The sequence below is a fragment of the Triticum aestivum genome, chromosome 2A, assembly GCF_018294505.1.
Source record: "Triticum aestivum cultivar Chinese Spring chromosome 2A, IWGSC CS RefSeq v2.1, whole genome shotgun sequence".
Lineage (NCBI taxonomy): Eukaryota > Viridiplantae > Streptophyta > Magnoliopsida > Poales > Poaceae > Triticum > Triticum aestivum.
The window spans coordinates 145,816,130-145,831,193 of NC_057797.1; positions in this window are offsets into that span (position 1 = coordinate 145,816,130).

Genomic DNA, 15,064 nt, shown 5'->3' on the forward strand with positions numbered 1-15,064 from the left:
GGCAGCGTAACACGTTGGGTAGCCGAAGATTTGAGGTTCATAGCAATCATATATGGTATTATAACTGAGATGTCACATACATATGTGTGAGCAGAAAGACAACTTGTGTGCTTTGCTTCCTCCTGCCGTCACTACCATACAAGGATTTCCATCTCTAAGAGCTACCTACTTACTACTCCAATGCACCCCTCCTACCAAAGAAACACACCAAGCAAGCTAGTTCAGAAGGAAAGCAACAAGCAGACCAAGTACGAAACAATATCAGCATGCAGCAATCACATCATCCGGAACTTGGGCGAGCATCCAGCCAGCAATCAAACAAAAGCGCAAGCTGCACGTCCAGCTCGTCTTGATGTAGCGCTTCCAAATCTTGGCTCTCCCCGGCGCCTTGGGTCGATCTCAATGGCACCAACAAACAATAGGCCCTTGCGGCTTTTGGGGCACTGTCAAGCACAAAGCACGATAAATCATATAATTGTAGAAAAGAAGGCGCACATTGGATATATAATAGCAGAAGAATTCAGGTCTGGTACAGTTGCGGAAAGGGCAATGAGGAGGAAATAGGATTCCAGATAATCACCACAACCCCCCGTGATCTAAACAGGTAATCACCACACCCAGCGCGGACCCAGGCTACAAAGACATTCACTTGTTCACCCAGTCATTTCCAGTGACTCACAGGTTCACAGGTTCACAGAGACCACCTCGTAGTGAGGAGAGACGCTGGGATCAAACACCAGAAACTCCTCTCCTCCCAAGGCGTAGAAATCCTCCATCCCGGCGCGCGAGGGCAGCGGCGGCAGCCGTAGTGAGGAGAGTCGCGCGGTTGACCACCGTGTGGGAGAGTAGCAGGACGAGGCCGTTGCAGTGCTTGCCGACGGCGGTGTTGGCCGAGCTATAGGTGAGGTCGCCGGAGACCGCGGTCCTGGTCGACGGACGGAAGAGCTCCGAGACCTGTAGGAAGCGGAAATCTATGAAGATCCCGCCGAGCGTGTGCGGAAGGAGGTCCGCCCGCAGTAGGTGGCCGGCGTCGATGATGCCGTGCCAGGCTGTTGAATACATGGTTGGTTGGTGCATGTATATTGTATAGTCTGGTCCATCTCTTAGTCTTTGTATAGTTGAGATTGTGATTCACCTTGTACTTCATGTATATGTGCACTATGCATCGATCAATACATCATGAAGCATTGACAAAACCCTTGTCTCCAATATGGTATCATACCTAAGATCCTAACCCTAACCCGTGTGCCGCCGCTGCCGCCGTGATCCCCATCGCCGCCGCCACCCACCACCGCCGCCATGATCCCACACCGCCGCGACCGCCGCCCCCGCTTCCGCCCCCACCGTACCGCGCCGCCACCCGGCCACGCCTCCATCCCTCGGCCGCGCCGCCAACCCCATGGCCTCCCCTGGCTCCTCCAACACCAGCCGCAGCCGCCACACCAACCCGTTCGAAGGTCCCGATCCCGTCGTCACCCGCGACGTCAACATCCTCGCCCGGGTTCCCGTCGTCCTCGACCACCTCACCTCCACGTACTATGCATGGAAGACATACTTCTTCCTCGTGTTTCGGGAGTACAACATCCGGGATCACATCGATGGCTCCATGGACTCCCGCTTCATGGAGGATGATGAGGAGTGGATGTCCATCGACGCCACTCTCATCCGTTGGTTCTACACCACCATCTCGAAGGACCTCTTCCACACGGTGGTCTCCGCCGACTATGATGCTCACGCCGTTTGGACCAAGCTCAACGGCCTCTTCACCGACAACGCGCTCCAACGCAAGATTTTCTTGCACAGCGAGTTCTTTGGGTGCCAGCAGCTCGACACGTCCGTTGATGATTACTGCATGCGCCTCAAGAAGCTTGTTGACGAGCTCCGTGATCTTGGTGAGAAGGTCTCCGATGAACTCCTCCTTATCACCCTCATCGCCGGCCTGAACGACAATTTCGGGAAAGCCGCCTCCAACATCCCCCTCATCACCAACCCGGCGTTCCTGAGGATCGTTGCGTACCTGAAGTTGGAGGAGCAGAGGATGTTGGGGAACGTAGTAATTTCAAAAAAAAATTCCTACGCACATGCAAGATCATGATGATGCATAGCAACGAGAGGGGAGAGTGTTGTCTACGTACCCTCGTAGACCGAAAGCGGAAGCGTTAGCACAACGCGGTTGATGTAGTCGTACATCTTCACGATCCGACCGATCAAGTACCGAATGCATGACACCTCCGAGTTCAGCACACGTTCAGCCCGATGACGTCCCTCGAACTCCGATCCAGCACGACGGCGTGGTCACGATGATGATGTTCTACCGACGCAGGGCTTCGCCTAAGCACCGCTACAGTATTATCGAGGCGGACTATGGTGGAGGGGGGCACCGCACACGGCTAAAAGATCAAATCAACTGTTGTGTCTTTGGGGTGCCCCTGCCCCCGTATATAAAGGGGCAAGGGGGGAGGTGCGGCCGGCCAGGAGGAGGCACGCCAGGAGGAGTCCTACTCCCACCGGGAGTAGGACTCCCTCCCTTCCTTGTTGGATTAGGAGAAGGGGGAAAGAGGAGGGAGAGAGGAAGGAAGGGGGGGGGCTGCCGCCCCCTCTCCTTGTCCTATTCGGACTAGAGGGGGAGGGGCGCGCTGTCGTGGTTCTAGCTCTGACAGTGATGTAGGGGGGTATGTATGGAGAGGCTAGATCTCAGCTATTGGGAAGTTGTAAACACACCAAGATGTACGAGTTCAGGCCCTTCGCGGAGGAAGTAACAGCCCTACGTCTCAGTGCCCGGAGGCGGTCGACTGGATTACTGGTGTGTGAATAACAGGGGTGCAAACCCTTCATACTGAGGAGGGGGGTGGCTTATATAGAGTTCGCCGGCCCCCTCCTGCCCTCAGCAATGCAGGGTTTAAGGTACATTTAAGGTTGGGCGTTACTGGTAACGCCCCTAAATAAAGTGCTATAATGACCATAAAGACTACTTAATAGCCGACCGTTTGCCTGCGGAGTGACTTTAGGTCTCCTGGCGGTCGAGTGGTTGGCTTCATGGTCGAGTGATAGCTTCTTGGTCGAGTGTCTTGAACCCGTCGAGTGGGATACCTTCAAGTCGATTGAAAGGTGACTTCTTCTAGGGATGTCCTAGGGTAGGGCTTTTGGACAGGTCCGTGCCCCTACCCTAGGTACATGGCTTCATCATTAGCCCCCGAATGGATCGAGGTTAGAGTGGGGAAAGAGTTGGAGATCTTTCCGACTGGTTCTTTGGGCTACGTGAGTGCCTCGTTTTGGGCCAACCGTCACGGATGACGTCATCAACCTCTTTTAGTCGCCTTGATCCATTCCAGGCCTCTCATCGAGTGAATTTCTTTACTTGTGACATACCGAGTGCTGGCGCGAGCGGGGTCTTCCGTTTTGACAAGTTGTTCTGCGGCCCGCGGATGTCGCGGGATTCGGATTTCGGGAAGCGCGCGGGACGGGAGCGGCCGCAGTAATCGGAAGCGATAAAGCGGAAGCTCCTCGATCCCCGCATCGCCATTCTCTCCACGTACTGCGTGCGCGTCCGCTACGGGATTTGACTGGATAGTTTGGGCCTACCAGTCAGCCACTCTAGAGCGGCCCCTTATAAATCGCCGGCTCAGGGTTTCCAAGCTGTGCGCTCTCTTCTCCTCCTTTCTTCTTCCTCTCTCCCTTCGCAAGTCCTTCCGCCACCTCCGTTCTCACCCCGGCGCAGCAGGCCCGTGCGAGACTTCGCCGGCGATGATGACGAAGGGCAAGACCTCCGCTCTGGAGCGCGTGAAGAAGGCGGCGGCGCAGGGGAAGGGGAAAAGATCTGCTCGGGGCAGATCCTCCTCAAGGTCCACTCTGCCCAAGGGCTGGATCCAGGGCGATTGGATGCCGTCAGTGATCCGGCAAGAGGATCTCGACGACATGGTCGAAGGGGGAGTCATTCCCCATGAGGCTGCGCGTCTTCCGGGGAGAGAGATCGAACCTCAACCCCGCGATGGTGAGTGCGTACTCCTAGCCACCCACATCGACCGCGGGTTTTCTCTGCCGCCCCATCCTTTTTTCCGGAGTTTCCTGAACTTCTTCGGAGCGCAGCTCCACCACTTCACTCCCAACTCCATCATATACCTTGCTGCTTTCATTCCCATGTGTGAGGCTTTCTTGGGTTGTCGCCCCCATTGGGGACTCTTCAAGCACATCTTTACCTGCCGTTCTCAATCGGTCAAGAAGGCCAAGTCGAGTGACGAGAGGACGCAGGTGATCCAGCTGTACGGGGGCCTGGCGATCCAGACGAGGGGAAAGAGTTGTTTTCCATCTATCACTTTCCCGGAGTCGGTCCGTGGTTGGCAGTCGACCTGGTTCTACTGTCAAGACCAGGCGACCCCAGGACAGTCGACTGGTCTCTCCCCTTTCTCACTCGACCGAGCTGAAAAACCTGCTTCTCTGAAAGTGGCGCCGGAGGAAAGGGCCCAAGTCAAAGTGCTGGCCGGTCGGGTGGTAGAGCTTGTCCGTGAGGGCGTGACGGGCATGGATTTGCTGGAGGTCTTCCTCCGGAGGCGCATCCAACCGCTCCAGGCTCATGACCACCTGATGTGGCTGTACTCGGGTCTTGACGACACCACTCGGATCCACCCGGAGGAGGTCACTGATGAGATGCTGGAGGGGTGGCTGTCGAGCATCACAGGAAACAAGGACAACCCCCGAGGGGCCAGGAGGGTAATTCCACTCGACAACTCGTACGACGTGGACCAGGTATGTCTCTATGCTCTTGACTGAGATCTTGTTTTTCTTCATTGGTCTTCTTTGAGTTGGTCGATTGACCTTTGTCTTGTCTGTTGTTTTTCAGGCGACTACTGAGATGTACTCGATGCCCAATGGGGCACACGGCCCAACTGAGGAAGGGGAGGCGAGCGGAGGTGAGAGCGGGGACGATCAAGGCGAGTGGGAGTCCGACGGTGAAGGAGAGGGAGGCGACGACGTCGACTCCAGCGAAGAGGAGGAGGAGGAGGTTGAACCCCCCCGCCCGGAGGGGCGATCCAAGCTCACACACGATCCAACGCGGGAGCGTGGTAGTGCGACTGCTCCTGTTGGGCAGTCGTCGAAACGCCCTCGGACCTCTTCTCCTATGCCGACTGGAAAGGCTCCCAAGCACCCGCGCGCAGCGCCGTCCAAGCCGCCCAAGGCTCTGCCCAAGATGAACATAGCTGTTCCTACCATTTCCGGGTAATAATAAAACTTGCTTTCCTTTGTCGACCGTGGACGGATCCTTGGTCGATTCACTGAGCCAACTGACTGACTTTCGAGATTTGCAGTGGTGCTACTTCTGAGGTCTCCGCCAAGGACGACGACCAAGAGATGGAGGATGCTGTTACCTCCAACCCTGGTATGATTACTGGCATTCCGCTTTGAGTCGACTGAACATTTATTGCAACTCTGGTCGATTGAATGTTTTCCTTGTAGCTCCTCCTCATGTTATCGACCTCCCGGATGACGACGACAACGAACCGCTGAGAGTGAGGAGGAAGAAGAGGGCGTCGGCTGACAAGACCCCACAATCCACTCCAGCGCCTGAGGCCGTAGCTCGGGACGATGGCGAACCCACTCGGGCTTCTGTGACTTTCGCCATTCCTCTGATGAGTGTGCGGCCCTCGGCGTCGACTGCGGATCCGTCTTCGCTTTTTGCTGCGTACCCCGTCCCTGAGGACCAAGCGGCTGCTGCAAGGGAGGCTGTACGCCAGGCGGGGATCATGATGGAACAAGTGAAAGTGGCTCGGGAGGCCTGCCAGGCGGCTTATGACGCGAGCTCGGCTCTTCAGAGTAACGTCCAGGTCAGTCAACTTCAACACTTGGTCTATTACGATATGCTGTTTGAAGGATCTCTTTTCCGAAGATCTTTATATCCGTACGCCCACTGGGTGTGTCTGCCAATTCTTGGACGAGTGGGGGCACGCTAAGTGCACCCACTGGGTGTAGTCCCCGAGACTACGGTGGACTGCTGGCAGTCGACTGTAGTCTTTATATTGAGTTGTTGTAGCTTTGTTTCTTCACTCGGTCTGGTCGGGCCATGTCGAATGGAACGGTATCCGGTCGACTGCGGGCAGTCGACTTCTTCTTCTTCTTTTTTTTACAGTGGGGGCACGCTGAGTGCACCCACTGGGTGTAGTCCCCGAGACTACTGTCGAATGTTTTTGCTTCGGCTGTAGTCTTAGAAACGCCATCACTGTCTCTTAGTTACTCGGAAGCAACTTGTCTTGGACTCGACTTCGAGGGCCGGTCGGGTGGGATAGGAACCGGTGGGGGCACGCTAAGTGCACCCACTGGGTGTAGTCCCCGAGACTATGGTGGACTGCTGGCAGTCGACCGTAGTCTTAGTATTTATTGCCTTTGTTGTTTTTTTACTGTAATGATAACTTCTCCCCTTTGACTTCAGAAATCTTGCGATCTTGGAGCCCGCTTGGCTGACTTGGAGAAGCAGCAGATTCAACTGAACCTTGATTTGGAGCTGGCCAGAACAGAGCTGCAGAAGGTCAGAGACGGCGCCGCAGGTAAGACGATTTTGTCGACTGGTTAGCTTTTAGGCTTGAGTATCCTTCTGCTATTTCCGATTCAACCATCATTTCTTCGCAGAAAAACTGAACGAAGCTCTGGCGAAGAAGGATCAGGACTTGGCTGCTGCCCGTAAGGAGGCTAATGACAAGACCGCTCTGGCCGTACAAAAGCTGGCTTCGGTCGACCACTTAGAAGAAGAGAATACCAAGCTGAAGACCGCTCTGAATGAAGCCAACAGGGAGTGTTCACGTTGGAAGAAGGAGAACCTCACCCTGAACGAGAAGATGGAAGGCATCGCTCGCAGGAGGGACGACCTGGAGAGCTACTTGAGGAGCCTCGCCAAGAAGTTGTACATCAAGCTTGAAGGTGCACATTCAGTTCCGACTGTTTTTTTTGTGTCAACTCAGTCTATGGAAATTGACTTATCCTTGGATCGTGTATGCAGAGCTTTGCCAGAACTTTGAAGAGGAGACTGGGCGGATCGAAACAGGTTTGGATCCAATCAACTCTCCCGTGAAAGATGAAGCTGCCATGAATCTGCTCCGACTGGAATCTCGCATCGACGGCGTCGTGGACTACTTGGCTCGACTGAAGGTTGCCATGTCACGGATCGACCCGGCACTTTGGCCAGAGGCTACGCTCCAAAACGATCTCGAGTCTCTGATGACTCGACTTAACGGAATCCCTGACCGAGTGCAGGAGTGGAAGAAGTCTTCTGCTCGGTGTGGCGCTGACGTGGCTCTGTCTCTGGTCCGCATCCATTGCAAGGAGGCGCGAGAAGAGAAGCTAGCCGCCATCCAAGTTGCCAATACCAAGAAGCACAACTTTCAAGATTTCATGGAGACTTTCATCGCTGCTGCCACCCGTATTGCAGACGGGATTGACTTGGACGAGTTCGTCGCCCCTTCTAGTCCTCCACCTGAGGAGTGAAAAACTTTTAAGCTCCACTTTAAATTTGCCTCGGAATGCCGAGTGGATTTTGTAACCGTTAAACTCCTCGAGCTGAGGGCTTGAGTACTTTGATCTAAGGTCTGGGACCTTTTAGGCTTTATCTGATCTTGATTTCTCGTTGAATATCTTCATGGTTTGATTCGTCGAGTGGATCTTGATCTTCACTCGGAATAACCTTGTATTTGCGGCGCAGCTCCGAAGGGGAAGGTAGCAGTCGACTCGCGGATTGGGTTGTGTCTTGTACTTAGGCGAGCACTGGGCTGCAGCTAAGCCTCCAAGTGAGAGGTTTGCTCTCCACTCGGTAGGATTTTTAAACACTTAGGCGAGCGTTGGGCTGCAGCTAAGCCCCCGAGTGGGAGGTTTGCTCTCCACTCGGTAGGATTTTTAAACACTTAGGCGAGCGTTGGGCTGCAGCTAAGCCCCCGAGTGGGAGGTTTGCTCTCCACTCGGTAGGATTTTCAAACACTTAGGCGAGCGCTGGGCTGCAGCTAAGCCCCCGAGTGGGAGGTTTGTTCTCCACTCGGTAGGATTTTCAAACACTTAGGCGAGCGCTGGGCTGCAGCTAAGCCCCCGAGTGGGAGGATCGCTCTCCACTCGGTAGGATTTTTTCAAACTTAGGCGAGTGCCGGACTGCAGTTGAGTCTCTAAGTGAGAGAACTTAGGCGAGTGCTGGACTGCAGCTAAGCCCCCGACTGGGAGGATCACTCTCCACTCGGTAGGATTTTTTCAAACTTAGGCGAGTGCCGGACTGCAGCTAAGTCTCTAAGTGAGAGAACTTAGGCGAGTGCTGGACTGCAGCTAAGCCCCCGAGTGGGAGGTTTGCTCTCCACTCGGTAGGATTTTTTCAAACTTAGGCGAGTGCCTGACTGCAGCTAAGTCTCTAAGTGGGAGAACTTAGGCGAGTATTGGACTGCAGCTAAGCCCCCGAGTGGGAGGTTTGCTCTCCACTCGGTAGGATTTTTCAAACTTAGGCGAAACAGATTCGCAGCTAAGTCACCCACTGGGGGATTTCGTACGCAAACAAAAGTGACAGCAATTATTGGAACACTCTTGTCTTTGATAAAAATGAACTGCAGGGAATTTTTTCTTATTACATCCCGTCCAAGGGAGAACTCAAGTGTAAAAGGGGCGGAGTAGTTCCGCATTCCAAGCTCGTGGCTCGTCGATCTGGCGATCAACATTGTAGAGGTGATACGCTCCATTGTGGAGGACTCTGGTGATGATGAAGGGGCCTTCCCAAGTAGGAGCAAGCTTGTGTGGTTTCTGCTGATCCACTCGGAGGACCAAATCCCCTTCTTGGAAGGCTCGACTCTTGACATTCCTGGCGTGGAATCGACGCAAGTCTTGCTGATAAATGGTCGATCTGATCATGGCCATCTCTCTTTCTTCTTCTAGGAGGTCGACTGTGTCTTGCCGGGCTTGTTCTGCTTCATCTTCGGTATAAAGTTCGACTCGGGGTGCGTTGTGAAGAAGATCACTTGGCAGAACTGCTTCGGCTCCATAAACCAGAAAGAATGGAGTTCTTCCAGTCGACCGGTTCGGGGTGGTCCTCAATCCCCACAGAACTGACGGAAGCTCGTCGACCCAAGCACCTGCCGCGTGCTTGAGATCACGCATCAGTCGAGGCTTTAGTCCTTTGAGAATCAGACCATTTGCTCTTTCAGCTTGTCCATTCGACTGGGGATGGGCGACCGATGCGTAGTCGACTCGAGTGCCTTGAGAGGCGCAAAAAGCTCTGAACTTGTCCGAATCGAAGTTTGACCCATTGTCAGTGATGATGCTATGCGGGACTCCATATCTGAATGTTAGCCCTCTGACGAAACTGATAGCAGTGCAAGCATCAAGATTCTTGATAGGCTTAGCTTCAATCCATTTGGTAAACTTGTCGACTGCCACAAGCACATGAGTGAAACCACTTCTGCCTGTTCTCAGTGGGCCAACCATGTCTAGTCCCCAGACAGCAAAGGGCCAGACGAGTGGAATGGTCTTCAGGGCTGATGCAGGCTTGTGTGACATGTTGGAGTAGAACTGGCAACCTCCACACTTGTCGACTATCTCTTTTGCCATCTCATTTGCTCTTGGCCAGTAAAATCCTGCTCGGTATGCTTTAGCCACAATGGTCCGAGAGGACGCATGGTGACCACAGGTCCCCGAGTGGATATCATTAAGGATCATCTGACCCTCTTCTGGTGTTATGCATTTCTGACCGATTCCAGTCGCGCTTTCCCTATACAACTGTCCCTTTATGACTGTGAAGGCCTTGGATCGGCGGACGATCTGTCGAGCCTCTTCCTCGTCCTCCGGGAGTTCTTTCCTCAAGATATACGTGATGTATGGTACCGTCCAGTCAGGAGTGATAGCCAAGACCTCCATGACTAGGTCGACCACAGCAGGAATTTCGACTTCAGTCGGATCTGTGGCACTTTTCGGTTGCGGGGCTTCTTCTGCGAAGGGATCCTCCTGGACTGACGGCGAGCGGATGTGCTCCAAAAACACATTGCTGGGAATGGCTTCTCTCTTGGAGCCTATCTTTGCCAGATCATCTGCTGCTTGATTTTTCAGTCGGGGGATGTGATGAAGCTCTAACCCCTCGAATTTCTTTTCTAGCTTTCTTACTGCGTTGCAATAGCCAGTCATAGCTGGGCTTCTGACGTCCCACTCCTTCATCACCTGATTAACCACCAAATCTGAGTCGCCGTAGACCATGAGGCGCCGGACGCCGAGTGAAATGGCCATGCGCAACCCGTACAAGAGTGCTTCATATTCTGCTTCATTGTTGGAGGAATCGAAGTGAATCTGGAGAACGTATCTGAGCTTATCTCCTCGGGGGGAGACCAATACTACCCCAGCACCGGAACCGTTCAGCATCTTAGATCCATCGAAGAACATGGTCCAGTGCTCCGAGTGAACTTGAGTCGGGAGTTGCTGTTCAATCCACTCGGCGACGAAATCTGCAATTGCTTGGGACTTGATAGCCTTCTTTGCTTCAAACTTGATATCTAGGGGAAGGAGTTCAATCGCCCACTTAGCCACTCGACCAGTTGCATCTCTGTTGTGCAAGATCTCTGACAGTGGAGCGTCGCTGACGACTGTAATGGAATGGTCAGAGAAGTAGTGTGCAACCTTCTTCGTGGTCATGTAGATCCCATATACAAGCTTCTGGTAATGGGGATATCTTTGCTTCGAAGGGGTCAAAACTTCAGACACATAATATACTGGGCGCTGAACTCTGAAGGCCTTTCCTTCTTCTTCCCGCTCGACCATGAGTACTGTACTGACAACTTGTCCCGTGGCCGCAATGTACAGCAGCAGAGGCTCTTTACTGATTGGGGCAGCAAGCACCGGCTGGGTGGAGAGCAGAGCTTTGAGCTCTACAAACGCTGCGTCAGCTTCTGGAGTCCACTCAAACTTGTCAGACTTCTTCATCAGTCGGTAAAGAGGCAACGCCTTTTCACCGAGATGAGAAATGAATCGAATTAGAGCGGCCAAGCAACCTGTAAGTTTCTGGACATCGTGTACACGCACAGGGCGCTTCATCCGGAGCATGGTGCCAACTTTCTCGGGATTGGCATCGATTCCTCGTTTGGAAACGAGAAAACTGAGTAACTTTCCACCTGGAACTCTGAATGTGCACTTTGATGGATTGAGCTTGATATCGTACCTCCTGAGGTTGGCAAAGGTTTCAGCAAGGTCAGTCCGCAGGTCGGAACCTTTGCGTGACTTGACCACTATATCATCCATGTATGCCTCCACATTCCGACTGATTTGAGTGAGTAAACACTTCTGAATCATTCTCATGAATGTGGCTCCTGCGTTCTTGAGGCCGAACGGCATGGTGACATAACAGAAGCATCCGAATGGAGTGATGAAAGTTGTTTTGATCTCGTCGGGTCCATACAGACGGATCTGATGGTACCCGGAATAGGCATCTAGAAAAGACAATCTCTCGCACCCCGCAGTCGAGCCGACTATTTGGTCGATGCGAGGGAGAGGGAAATGATCTTTCGGGCAGGCCCGATTGATATGTTTGAAATCAATGCACATGCGAAGTGACTTGTCCTTCTTGGGGACCATGACTACATTGGCGAGCCACTCGGAGTGGTAAATCTCTCGGATGAACTCCGCTGCTAAGAGCCGAGCCACCTCCTCGCCAATAGCTTTCCTCTTCTGGACGGTGGACCGTCGAAGATGTTCTTTCACAGGCTTGAACTTTGGGTCGACTCGTAGACGGTGCTCAGCCAGCCCCCTGGGAACTCCAGGCATGTCAGAAGGCTTCCATGCAAAGACGTCCCAGTTCTCACAGAGGAACTAGATGAGCGCTTCTTCCTATTTGGAGTCGAGCGTTGTCGAGATGTGAGTCGGAGCAGCACCGGGGTCGGTCAGGTGAATGTGAGCTGGCTTAGTTTCACCGGACGACTAAAAAGCAGATTCTGAAGCAGGCTTCTTGGCTCGTAGCAATTCACTCGGATCAGCAGTCTTCTGGTACTCTTGTAGCTCAACAACTGCCATCTGAGCGTCAGCAATCTTCGATCCTTTCTGAAAACACTCTTCTGCTTTCTTCCGATTGCCGGTAACGGTGATCACACCTCTGGGGCCGGGCATCTTCAACTTGAGATACACGTAGCATGGTCGAGCCATGAAGCGTGCATAAGCTGGCCGGCCTAGAATAGCATGATAAGCACTTTGGAAGTCCACAACCTCAAATGTCAACTTTTCCCTACGGTAATTCTTTGAATCACCGAAAACCACGTCGAGAGCAATCTGGCCGAGTGACTCGGCTTTCTTTCCAGGAATGACTCCATGGAAGCTCATGTTGCTGGCACTGAGCCTGGACATCGGAATGCCCATCCCTTTCAATGTTTCAGCATACAATATGTTCAGGCCACTGCCACCATCCATCAGGACTTTGGTCAGTCGAGTGCCTTCGACAACTGGGTCGACCACCAAAGCTTGCCTCCCAGGGGTGGCAATGTGCGTAGGGTGATCGGACTGGTCGAATGTGATGGCAGTCTGAGACCACTTCAGATAACTGGGTGTCGCCGGAGCAACCATATTCACCTCACGGTTAATGACTTTCAGTCGACTTTTGCTTTCGACATCAGCAAAAATCATCAGGGTGGAATTGATTTGGGGGTATCCATCGTCACTATCTTCCTTGTCCTCGACTCTGTCCGACTCTTTTTCCTTATCTTTGGACTGCTTGCCCTGAAACTGCTGGATCAGGAGCCGACACTGTCGAGTGGTATGCTTTGGGTAAATAAAATTACCCTCTTCATCTTTCTTGGTGTGGATGTGACATGGCAGATCCAAAACATCATTCCCATCCCGATCCTTGACTTTCTTGGGCTTCCAGGGGCCCTTGGGTTTTCCCTTGAAATTTCCCTGGGTTGCGGCCAGGGCCTCCCCAGGGGCGGCTGGCTCGGCCTTCCGCTTCTGCTTCCGACTGGAATTGCCTCCGGTTTCCTGGGCGACTGCTTTCTGCTTGCCACTCCGGAGTCGATCTTCATCTTCTCCGTTAGCGTATTTGGTGGCAATTTCCATCATCCGATTCAGGGACATTTCTCCGGTCCGACCGAACTTCAGGTTCAACTCTCTGTTCTTGACGCCTTCTTTAAAGGCACAAACTGCTTGGTGATCCGGTACGTTCTCAACTGTGTGATGCAAAGTGATCCACCTCTGGATGTAATCCCTCAGAGTTTCACTCGGCTTCTGCACGCAAGACCGCAATTCTGTAAGGCCTGCGGGTCGCTTGCATGTTCCCTCAAAGGTTGTGACAAACACTCGAGAGAGATCCTCCCAAGTGTAGATGCTGCTGGGTGCTAACTGATTCAGCCACGCTCTGGCCGAGCCCTCTAACAGGAGAGGCTAAATGCTTCATAGCCACCTCATCATTGCCACCGCCAATCTGTACAGCCACTCGGTAATCTTCGAGCCAAGTGTCAGGCTTAGACTCACCGGTGAACTTGCTGACTCCAGTCGCCAACCGAAAGTTGGGAGGAATCACCGCGGCCCTGATGGCTCGACTGAAACACTCTGGCCCTGAAACACGTATTCTGCTGCTGGCGGGCGCATCTCTGTTCTGGCCTTCCCGATGAGCCCTGTTCCTGTCAACCAAGCCTTGAACGAGGACAGATCTCGCGTCAAAGCCTGGGTCCCTGGGGTCGACGGGAATCCTCTGCCCAACGCTATGAGGGCGCCTGTCATCTCGATGTCGAGGCGCAAATGACCCACTCCTCGGGGGAGGGGTTGGCACTCGACGTCGATCATCACGATCGGATCGGTGATCATACTGCTCATTCCTTCTGTACTGATCATGCCGGTCGCCACGTCCCTCACGCCTCGGGGGCGACCGCGGGCTGTGAGCCGACTGGACTGTATCTGTTGCAACGGATCGACTGCGGATCCTATTCCGCGACTGAGAAACAGCGGAATTCTGGTTTCCCGCCGCCCAGAGCAACGCTCTAATCTGTAACAAGCCCCTGCCAGCCTCTGACTGGAAGGGCTGAATCGATTCTGCTATACGGGCCGCGGTGGCCAAATTCTGAACTGGGGTTCGGTATACCTGCGTCGGCGGGAAGAGCTGGCGTCGACTAGACTCGGGGGCCCGCTGACGCGCTTGCTCGTCGAGTGCTCGCTGGAGATTCTCCAGTCGAGTGCGCTCGGCCAAATTATCCAAGCGCGCGTCCTCCAAGGCCCGGGCCTCGGGGGACTCTCCGATGATAGGAGTGCGGAGTGCGTCCGTGTTCCAGCGGCGAAGCTCCTCTCGCTGTGATGACATGAGCGGTTCGGGGAGATACTCATCGTGGGGATGCGACGGGTCGCCCCCACCCGCGCCTCCATCAGTGCGAGGGAAACCGGGAGGACTGTGCGTTCCATCGACCGCCAGGATCTCCGCCGCTGGGTCGCTGCTGTCGCACTCGGATGCGGTCTCCGCGGAGCCAGTCGACAGGTCGAACAGGCCGCAGAGGGATTCGTCGGGCTCGATTGCCGCGACTTGCGGGGCGGCCGACTGGCGAGCCACGGCATGCCTCACCCACCTCTGAAGCCTCGACCGACCGGAGCGCTTGCGCCGGTGGGAGACAGAGTGGGGAGACGATACGGGGGCCGACCGATACTGGGTCGACGGCTGCTGCAGGAGGACGCCACGAACGCATGCACGGAAATGCGTCGCACCGCGGACGGGGAGCGCGTCGATGTCGAGTGGCGCCTCCTAAAGCCAGGCGGAGTCGTCGGCGATGAACGTGAGCGCGCTGAGGCGGATCTCGCGGCCCTCCACCAAAACTCCGCATGAAACCATGATCAAAGGGATCGGAAAAATCGCAACTTCTCCAATCAGGCGCTAAGACTCCTGCCCCAAGGTGGGCGCCAACTGTCGTGGTTCTAGCTTTGACAGTGATGTAGGGGGGTATGTATGGAGAGGCTAGATCTCAGCTATTGGGAAGTTGTAAACACACCAAGATGTACGAGTTCAGGCCCTTCGCGGAGGAAGTAACAACCCTACGTCTCGGTGCCCGGAGGCGGTCGACTGGATTACTGGTGTGTGAATAACAGGGGTGCGAACCCTTCATACTGA